This window comes from Festucalex cinctus, chromosome 19 (assembly GCF_051991245.1).
Source record: "Festucalex cinctus isolate MCC-2025b chromosome 19, RoL_Fcin_1.0, whole genome shotgun sequence".
NCBI classification, from domain to species: Eukaryota; Metazoa; Chordata; class Actinopteri; order Syngnathiformes; family Syngnathidae; genus Festucalex; species Festucalex cinctus.
In genome coordinates, this window is record NC_135429.1 from 18,390,864 (window position 1) to 18,402,117 (window position 11,254).

At 39.8% G+C, this 11,254-nt stretch overlaps 2 long non-coding RNA genes across 2 annotated transcripts; one reads left to right on the forward strand and one right to left on the reverse strand.

The window, feature by feature from the left end:
- Positions 1-951: 951 nt before the first annotated feature.
- On the forward strand, positions 952-2,262 carry LOC144008146 (uncharacterized). Its single transcript, XR_013280678.1, has 3 exons — positions 952-1,247; positions 1,693-1,923; positions 2,200-2,262. It is a non-coding gene; the product is annotated as an uncharacterized LOC144008146 (long non-coding RNA).
- Positions 2,263-2,419: 157 nt separating this feature from the next.
- Positions 2,420-4,028, reverse strand: LOC144007742 (uncharacterized). The gene is made up of 3 exons (XR_013280329.1): positions 3,674-4,028; positions 3,219-3,305; positions 2,420-3,137 (listed from the first exon to the last, which is right to left on the reverse strand). It is a non-coding gene; the product is annotated as an uncharacterized LOC144007742 (long non-coding RNA).
- Between the last annotated feature and the right edge of the window lie 7,226 nt (positions 4,029-11,254).

Below are 11,254 nucleotides of genomic sequence, written 5' to 3' on the forward strand. Positions count from 1 at the left end.
TTTCACAAATCTATTTAAAATTGTAAGTAATTGAGCTTTTTTTGCAACATGGCCCTGGTTGATCTCCTTTGCTCTGCTGCCACCTGCTGGCCGTTTGTGTAATAACTACCATTTCTGCAACCGTTCTTTGCAGTTGAGAGGCTGCATCAAAGCCTTCTGTATGCTCTAGCATAAAACAAACAAAAAAAACGTATAAATACGTCTTTGTGCGAGTTGTAAAATGTCTGAAGGCCTCTTGTTTATGTTTAACAAATTTAAAACATCATAAATCGTGGTGTTTCTACTAAGTACTGTCTCACATGTTCTCCAATTTGCAGTTGAGAGGCTGCAACAAAGCCTTCTGTATGCTCTAGCATAAAAAATACATTCATTTATTAATCTACTAAATAGTTTTTAATCTGATTAATCTATTCAATAATCAGTGGAAATTTTTATTTCATACATATTAAATAGCTGCAGCTAAGGGCCCGGTGGCCGGGCTTGCGCCCATGGGGCCTGGCCGGGCACAGCCCGAAGAGGCAAGGTGGGTCCCCCTTCCCACGGTGTTTTGGTTAGCAAACACGTTTAGAAAAATAATTTGTGTGTGTGAATTGACTTAAAATCTATTTAGAGCAATATATTTTGGTTTGTTTGAATTTGGGTCTATTGTCAAAACAAATACGATTGAAATCGACGATTAATTCTGATTGTAACTATTTTGACATGCAGCTTCCACATTGAATCTTCGAGCCTTGACCTCTTTTTTCCGTCAATGGCAGTGAATGAGTTAATTGAACCATATGCTAAACCTAACAGGAAGTCCGCCATTTTTATTTACTTTGGAACGTGTGGCCATTTTAGAATTTTTCTCTGGCCTATCCAGGCACCTTTTCAAAATGTTTTGTTCAATCACCAATTGAGGAATATTTCTAGTCATTCTATTGTGCAAGATGGTTGTTATCATCCAATAGGTCGCTTGCACGTGTCGTCACTTCCGCCTCGGATTTCTCGTAGTCGCCATGCTGGGTGGCCTCCATTTACGTAGCGATTCGGTCTAACACGTATCTATCACATTTGTTGTCTGCGTTTAAAATGGTACATTGTTGCTGCATCGTTAGCTGTTCGAACAAAGCCAAGGGGGAAAATGGTCGGCCTTTCTTCCGAATTCCGAAAATAATTAGGAACCAGGGCCTGGACACAGAGGAGTGCGGACTCCGGAGGGAAGTCGTTACTTTGGGCTCGTGTGTGCAGCGATCACTTTGTGAGCGGTAAGCTTGTTTACCTTTATTTAATTTAATGCATGAGGATTAATAACGTTTCGACCGCCCATATATGGGCAAGTTGCTTATGTTTTGGATTCATGAGCAAGCAAGTTCGGTAGTACAAGCTGGCTAGCGGACGTTAGCCGAAAGCTAACATCGAACATTGTCACCCAAGTAGTGCCAGTGCAAAGTGTTTACTGCTGAAATTGGATTGATTAGTCTTGGGCTTTTAATGCCGATAACATGTTTTTTGGTGGCAAAATGTAAACTTGGAAAAAAAAGAGACAGAAGGGGCTGATGCAAGAAAACAGACCCCCGGGGGTGATGCAAGAAAACAGACCCCCGGTAGCCTACACATCATGCTAAAGAACTTATTCACGGCCACCCTACTGCGGTAAAATAACCAGTCTTTCCATATTTTATTTGTTTATATATTTGTTTATTTTAACAGGTCGCCCTGCGCCCGTTTTTCTGTCCAATCATCCCGACTGGGCTCCAACATTAAAGTTGGGTCCCAAGTTACAACATCTATGTCTCAGCCCAGTCGGTGCCAAGATATGAACGTGCACAGGAGAGACAAGCAAAGAAAAGACGACTCGAAGTGGCAGAGATTGTTGCAGTTATGCAGCCAGATGGCTCCAGTAACCTGTACCCTCAAGTACTGCTGACATCATTGACACTGGTATGCCACTCAGAATTCATTACATATATTGTATGCATGAGTGAATGTATGTGTTTATGTTTGTGTGTGTACATGCACCTTATATTTTAGAGACATTTGGAAGTGTTTATAGAAATAAGTATTTGCCTGTAGCAATGTTCATACATTAAAAAATGCAACAAAATGTGTACATTTCTTTTACACTAACAAAAAAACTATACTACCGTACTATATTAAACCTATTACTGGTACCGTATTTTTTTGTGATCTTTTTTTATTTATTTATTATTTCTTTAGGGATCTCATGCCACACCGACTTGATTGCCAATGACATGATGGAAACGAAGGCGAGTATTGAAGGAGGACAACATGCGACTGTTTGTTTGGCACTAATAAAGGCAGCGAGTATACAAATTCTATTGTTGGGTTTGTTTACAAAGCTATACATAATACAAATGACAGGATTTGACTCAATGTGCAATATGGTCCCTCTTAAAGTAATGGCATAAATCTCTATTTCTAAAAGCACAAAAAATGAAGTGAATAATGATTAGATGTAGTAATTTCAGGGATAAAATTGAACTGTTAATTAATGTAGTTCATTTTAGCACAGGTGCCTACCATCCTGAGATATTTACATTAAAATTCCTTACTGCTTATCCTCACGAGGGTTGATAATTTGTGTCAAAATATTAGGCCATTATTTTAAGAGTATGACGGTATGATGTAATGTTGATGGGGTATGCAATGACTTTCATTATGCTATGTACAGAGGAAAAAGTTGCTCTCTTTTAAATTTGTTTAATGTAAGACAAGTACCAGTACTGTTACAGTTTTCCCAATAATCCTTGTTTCACACTTGTCACAAAACCACTGTCCACTGTGCCAATCTAGACTGCCAAAAGGCAGTCTAGATTGGCACACTTCAAGTGATATCATTTGATTTTACAATGTGCTGCAGCACAAAAAACTACTTTACTCCGCATCTTTGAAGTACATGAGCAAGTGGTAGGTGACAGCGGCTGAGCAGGAACACTGGAAGTCCACTGCGGATCTAGTAAATGCTCTCCCGAGCAGTTCAGGTAAGGAGGGGACTTTGGGAAAAAAAAAACTCTGGCTTTTCCAGCTGGCCAAAACGAGCGATCTGGGTGGACTCGCTCAATGTAAATATCACACTTTGTCCACACCACAAAGTCGCAGAAGTCCCGTCCAGTTAAACTCATCTGTGCCTGAATCTGAAAATATGACAAACATTGTAATGAAAATATGAAACATAGAATTAAATAAGAAACTACAAAAAGTAAAGCCATACATACCTGGTAATAATATTGGTGTTGTCGTGACAAGTGATGGGAATTGTTGCCATCCGGCACCAGACAGAAATTGGGTGTTGTGACAGCCTCCTTAACCGTGAGATCATAAGAAAAGCTGTCAGTATGCTCAGTAGTTACCATGAACACGTTTTATTGTACTGGAAACTGAAACTAAAAATACGTCCTCTGAGAGTGGTTAACCTTAACCATTTAGAATAAGTTGATTAAGTAACATGTAACTAGTGAAAGGGTAGCATTAAATTTAATTAAGCCACGGGGAGGCTGTGCATACAGTTACTTTTTATTCTTATACGCTCTGCCATATTTGCCTGTTATAAAATTATGAGAAAAACCACATCAGGTAAACCCAGCTGTGCATGTAAACACAATAACAGGAAGCCTGAGAACAAATCAACATTTTTGTGTGCAGAATTACCAACACCATGTGGTTTACTTACATGCAACAGCAACAGTTTCTTCTGATGCGATGTTAAAGTTTACACTCTGTATCCACCCGCTTACAAAATAATTGTAAGGCTCCAGGGATTTGTTGGCGTGTTATGGAGCATGTTTTCAACACGAGGGAGTGAAAGATGTCCAGAGATGTCACATTTGGCCAGCAAGCTTTCTCCGTCAAAAAAAAAAAAATCACCCTTGGTCAGGACGTAATTAGGATCAATCCCGCCACACAGAGACACCTTCTGCCTGTATCGTTGTTTTTGATCTTCCGGTAAATCGTGAAAATACTGCGAAAATGACATCAGGTTGATAAGCTCTACCGTGTAACTCCCGAGTGTACCTTGTGAACCGGCGGACACCCAAGATGGCGCCCGAAGAAAAAACTCCCATGATGCATTACGATGTGCAAGCGACCTATACTCTCGCAAGGAACAATCACATTACAGTAACTGTGCACCCAAGTGCGTCATGGATTCGACCATGTAGGCATCGTTTACGTTTAGGCATCCCTGCAATCGCCACACTTTTTTTTTCTGTTACAAGCTAACCCCGGCCCCCAAAAGGGAAACGTTATGTGTCCCTCTCTTTCACCACACGCACACACAACACAGTACATATGCCATTTCGCATATGTGAGGTTAAACATTTGGAGTAATTTAAAAAAACTTCAAAAGCAAGGGCATTTTTCTGATTCATAAACCTTAACGATCTTTCAAAGAGCAGAATCTCATTCTTCAAGTGAGCCATACTAGGACCTACAATATTTCCCAGCCTTGTTCAGGTGTGATACTACCGTTCTAACTGCTGTTACTTCGGTGACGACTCGAGCTGTCATCGTGGGGGGTTTTATGGTAAGTGACTGTTGACTGTTAAAGTTTTGCTAGCGCCTCAATTGAGACCCTGCCAAAAAGAAGGCGACCGTCAGGAATTGCTACTAATAATAAATAAAGCTTCTATTAGAGTAGTTCGTTAAAATAAGACCCCTGATGTGGACAGCTGGCTGTGATGCGTGTCTTCAGCGAAACAGAAATTTAGCTAAGTTTCATCATTATTCACAAATCTATTTAGAATTTTGAGTAATGGAGCTTTTTTTTCCCCAACATGGGTCAATTTGACCCACTGTGATGTCAGCATTCAACCAAAGCTCAAGAAAGGAAGAAATCATTCAGATCACTTCAGAGTAAAACTTGACAGCCATCTTCAACTAGAAAAATACATCTATAGATATCTGATTTATTATTACATTTAATCGTTTTAATTCTTTGGGGAACGCAAGCATGTTCTCATTTTTTAAATCTTGGTGTTATTATTAGGTTTAATACAGTTGAGTTGCAGTACTTGAATGCTAACATTACCAGTTGGAATTTTACATTGCTGTAATACCAACAAGTTAGCATTTAGCATTTGAACACACACCGATGTTTCTGCCTTTCTGCCTTTCCCCCCCACAAAAAAAAAAAACCTCACCAGTCAGGTAGGGGCTCATTACGGGATACCTTGAAAAACTACCTACTTGCATGTTGCCACTTACTGTAGACTGAAATTGACCTCACCTGTGCTGAGGAAGTAGGTAACGACCAGTGGACCTCTTGTGAATATGTTTCGTGGTTCATTTTGACATATTAGCAATGAAACGAGTCCGTGAAACCCTTATGTTTTGTTTTGTTTCTTGTTTTTTTAACTTACACGCCTTTGCTCTAGGCTTCATTGTCCGCCAGAATTTGGCTCGTTTTATATAAAACATTCCAAAAATTATGTCATTTAGTATATAAAAAAATACAAAAAAAAAAGGTTTTTTTGTTTAAATCCCCCAAAATTTTATCAACATGTTTTGCCTGCCAAATTTAAAGAACACCCGTTTGAATTCTTTCGACATTTAACGTTACATTTTTTGATCCACTGCACACGCTCATCCTCTTCTTTTTCTAATCAGTTAATTGCATAATTTGAAGTGAAAAAAATGATCCCAATTGTTTGACTTGACCAAATATTTTGAATGTCATACAAAACACAAACATTTATTAAATGCTTTACTTTGATGCATGTTTATTGCTCAAACACAACCTGTGTTATGTTTATCTGGGGTCAAACTTAATAGTGGGAAATGGCTTCTACTGACTTTTTTGTGCGTCTCGGGGTGCTACACGTGCCTGCCAATTTTCGTAGCTCTAGGTCAAACGGGCCGGGATTGGTTTTTAGTTTTCTACGCTAGGGGGTGCTATAGAGTCGCGTTGATATTGTACAATTTAATACATTCGAGTTTAGTACATATTTTTTTAACTGTTTTTAGTCCGGTTAAAAATGTGAATTGACAAAATTATTTTTAAATTATTACAAAATTAACACTACAATATGACTCATGTTACATGATATGAAATTGTGATAACACTGTTGATGTTCAATCAGAACTGAAATTCCGCGTCCGGCTGCCGCTCAGTACGGCAAGCGAGACGGGCACAACAAGCAATCGCGAACATCAAACTCACAATACATTACAGTCCTTATAAAAAGGATGTGCCGTGTCAGTTATTATTTTGTGGTTTTATTTTTTTTAAACAATAATAATTGCATTGGTGTAATTTCGGCAATGACAATAATAATTATTTAAAAAAAAAAAAAAAAAAAAAAAAAAAACATAGTACAGGTCAGTATTGTAGTGCATGACCAAATCGTAGCTTTTGTTACCTTTATTATTGTCTTAAGATAGATGCTTGACCCCAATGCAGTAGTTCCTGTTACAAAAATTCCACTAAGCTAACTTGGTAGCGTGCAATCGTTTTACTCACAATTGACATGAAGCAGAGAGCTTTACAATTCCTTCAATTTTGTTGTTAACCAGAGTTAAATTACCAACCACAAAACTATAATAGCTTCTTTTGCTAGAGCCCCCGTGTCGACTTGTACTGTTTCCTGCCCAAACTCCCTCGGACGGATATTTTATTGTTTTTGTTTGTGCTACATGTGAGAGGGCTGCCGTTCAAGATGGTGGCGCCTTGAGACGCCAGTATCTCAAAACACTTGCTTCTCAAATGAATGCAAATGACATTCGACCTTTGATGCTCTCTTCTCTTTTATATTGAGTATTAGCTGGCATAGCCCACTGTCTCAAGATGTTGACGATGAAAATTTATTGAAAGCTTTTTATTTCGTTGCACGCTGTTGTCGTGGCACATTGATAAAAGCCATTGGTTTGGGTATAGAAAATGGATGTGTAGCATTGTAGGTTGTTTGTTGTTGTTTTGTAATTATGTACAAGTCACATTCATTGTGTTAAATGGCGGTCAGTGCACAACTGACATTAAGAGTTATGTTGAGTTAAGTAATAAAATGTTATGACAGCCGCTCTGCTTCCGGGCATCGTGGGTTTTGTAATCACTTGTTTAAAAAAAAAAAAAAAAAAAATGGTTTCAATTATTGCCAAAATAGCCGCCGCTGCTCGGGCCCTAAGAAGAAGAATTCCTACAAAAACAATAGGGCCTCGCAGCGGCACAAAAAAAACTTTCGATAACTTTGCATCTTCGCTGCAGCGGGGGCGGCGGCGGCCGGCCGGTAAACCTCAGTCAGCTTGTAAACATCCAAAACATCTCTGCCAAACTTAATTGTCCACTCAAATCCTTGGTCGTCGCTGACACGCCAACTGAATTTCCCGTTGCTGAACGCTTTCCACGGAATATGATGGCTTTCCATTTTAATGAGACATCATTCATAGTTGTATGAATAATTGAGCAACCTGTTTTTGACCTGCATGCATCAATCATGAAAAGGATTAGGCTTCGAGAAGGTGTTGGTGGCACTTTTGGCCAGACATCTCCAGACTGTTACCTGGCTATTCCTCCACAACAGCACTTTGCTTTTTATTCTTCAGCGTTTAGGAAAAAGGAGAAAAAGGAACAAAAAGGAGCCAGTCTTGCTGTCATGGTTGGCGCTTGTTCAAGTTCAAACGCCCAAGGAAGCAATGACCGCCAGAGTCCATGGTAAGGAGTCAAAGAAATGTTGACTTCATGAAATGTCACGAAAATGTTCCATTGCAGTGGCAGATTCTCCACTAAACTTTCATGTGCATGCACGTTTTAACAATGTAAGCTAGGTGCAAAACATCATGCACATCATAATCAAATCATGTATATAAAACATGAGCCTGCTATGCTGAGTGATGATTTTAGTTTTTTCGAGCAATTCAACAGCGGTGGATGGCCCAGCTGTCAGTTTTCGATTTTGAGGTGAAGTACCGTCCCGGCAGATGTAATACGGTTGCTGATGCGCTTTCACGTCGTCCGGAGGCTCGTATATATCTTCAGTGTTCCAATATTGTTTTATTGGAAAACAATCAACAATACAGTGATACCTCAGCTCACGAACATAATTGGTTCCCAGAAAGTGTGTGTAAGGCGAAAAGTTCTTCTTCCCAACATTCATTTAATTTATTCTGAGCTCATTTTTTGTCTCGAATGTCCGACTCATGTCATGCTACATTGAGCAAGATATTTTCTGAAACTGTTGGGACCCATTTTTTTGCTGAAGATTTTTCAATTGTAAATTCTCTTCAAGACTTCTTTTTACACAGCGATGGCCAAAGGTTCCCGGCGTGATGGCTTCGCCGGGCATGAAGCCACCCGATGTTGAAGGCATGTGTGCGACTTCAAATGCTCGTAGCTAGTTTAAGATGAAAAGTTATTGAAAGCTTTTTCTTTCATCGCACGCTGTTGCCGTGGCATGCACTTGTTTGCAAAACGACCATGTATAGTAAGGCGTGACAAAAAAAAAAACGACCATGTATAGTAAGGCGTGACAAAAAAAAAACGACCATGTATAGTAAGGCTTTACATGATGAAATATTAAAGAAATAAATTCATTAAGAATTGATTGTTGAATCCTGAACATCAGAAAAAAAATAATGAGAAAAGAGTTACAAAGTGAGAATCAGGGGTTCAACAGGGAAGGCTTCAAGTGAAATTGCTTGTTGGCCAGCAGCAAAATAACATTTCATTACATGACAGCAGCGGATTTCTTCCAAGAGTGTCAATGTCGGAAGTGAGACGAGCAAGTGTATGTGTTTGCGTGTGTATGCGTGTGTCGTGCACTGTGTGCTGTTTTGTCAGAGTCGGGCTAAACGACAACTACACAGCCCCTTTTTGTCATGCCACCCGAAGCGTAGGCGGAGAATTGTCATCTTAAACTTCTACAAAAACAATGCAGAACATGAGAAACTGTCAACATTCAAAAAATACTTTGCAACAAGAAAAACTGTGACAAGTGAACACTGAACATTTTTGCAATCTTTAACACACCCTGACAAAAACCCAATATTCTCCATGTTCGCAAGCATTCGTTGCTCAGTGAGATACAAGCAAATGGGTTTACCGTCTCTTCTCGGCCTGCCTTTTGGCTGTGGTTATTCGGTTTCTCATAAAGTAAATCAATCAACACACGTCAACCGTAATAATTTCATTTTCTGTTTTTTTTTTTTTTTTTGGGGGGGGGGGGGGTTAATTCAATTGTAAACATGTCAGGGACAGCTGCGTTTCAGACAGGTGTGTGCGTGTGATATAAATGTTGCAGCAGATGTGGAGTAAACAACATGAAACGGCACATTTTGTTTTATCTGTCAGGAAACGAGGGAACGGCTACATCCCTTGGTCCCCAGAAGGGCCTCCTCTTAATATGATCTGATAAGCATTTCCTTGCATATTAGCACAGAGACTCGGCGGTCGTACTGCTCCCCATAGATAATGGACTGACCTTTTCAGGTTTACCGCGCTTGGTTTAAACCAATCGGAAATCGAAGAATTCTTCGCCGGCCCGGCGTTTCTCACCTGGAATCGCATGGGGAACATGTTTGAGTTTGGCGGGCCGCTGCCGCTTCTTCAGCTTCACGTTGGGGCATTCGAGCACGGTGAACAGAATTACAATCTGGGAGGCTAAGAGCAAGCTCTTTTTGAACTCAGACCTACTATGCTACGGTACGTAAATCAAATTTAGCTTCACTCAGTTACATGTGTATAGTTGCAAATATTGCATATTGCAAAATACCGCTTACTACTCTTGCTGCTGCCCACGCAGGCTCGGAAGTGGAGGTATGTCTCCAAGGACTTGTCTCCGTTCCTCAGGAAGACTTTACTGATCTTCAGCAGCACCTTGCGGTTGTAGATACGTTTTTTAAACGTTCCAAGTGTCTCAAAGACGTAGTTATACGTTTTTTTTGTTTTGTTTTATACTAGAGCATACAGAAGGCTTTGATGCAGTGTTTTGTAAATTGACTCTCACAAAAAACAGAAGCCTGTAGGCATAGGAAAACGAATAAATCACAGGAAAAATGTTCTAATCCTTTAAATAAATTAAAAATTGGGCAAGTTAATGGGGTATATGCCACGGAGAAGGCAGGACGTATGACTTCTTGTTTTTTTAAAATAAATAAAAGAAAAGAAAAAAGTTTGTTTTTGGGGCGAGTGGTGCATAATAATTTTTGGATAATTTTTTTTTTTTTGGGGGGGGCTCCAAGCGAGCCCCGAGGACCCGGCGCACCGTTAGACTCTTGCATTCATCTCCAGTCGACTGTGTGACATTCTCTGGGCAAACATCTCCCTCTACAACATCAGTGAGGAGAATACTTGCTCTTCACTTGGACATAATGTGATCCGTCGCACCTTACAAGGCTTGGAAATCGAACTACAGTCTCAACTTAGCATGGTAATAAAGCAGAGCCATGATTGTACATTTGAGCTGAATGTGTCAAAATCTTAAAAATTAACAGGTGCCCAAGCAACATCAAGCGGCATGAGCGACGAGCCCGCCGCTTGCCAGCGTTACAGTAGATGTTTACTGCTCGGAGATATCGGGAAGAACTTCCGGGTTACCAGGACTGCCCTCCGGGTTACCAGGAGGGCTGTCCTCATTATTCAGCAAATTCCAGAAAAAAATAAAATAAAATTTGCGATTGGTCTATAATTTGCTAGCAGGGAGACATCCAGTGTTCTCTTTTTTACGTTGGGGTACTGTCAAATAGGACAAGGACCATCTAAAATGTTTTTGACAAGCCTTGTGTGTGCAAAGTTTCAAATCAGATAAGGTCCTCTGTTGACACGGCGTCCAACCAAAGCTGATTTTTCGCTTTCTTCATCCTTTTTGACAGCATATTGGAATGCATTGTGTACTATATAAGTGCTAAAAATTCTAATAAACAGATTTGTACAAAAAAAAAAAAAAACCCTCAAGTGCTTTTCTGCTTTTTAACTTGTGTAAACATGAACGTCGCTTAATTGTCAATAATAAATAAATCAGTACAATACATATGCATGCATAATCATTTAACAATTATCAATTAGTGGCCGAATGTTCTGCGCATGTGCACTGCGTGAGAGGGAGTCCGCTGGTGATATCAACGGTGTCTCGGCTCAACTACTGCGCATGCGCACGTCTAAATATTGGCGCAAGGTAAATCATTGGCCCAGCAAAATTGCGCCTTTGTGCTGAAAAATACTCCTGTTTTTGTGACTAATTGTTTTGGGGCTCAATAGCACCGTCTAGATATTTTTATGAAGTATATCCGATTATATGGTTCAGCTTGATGTGTGAATATTGGG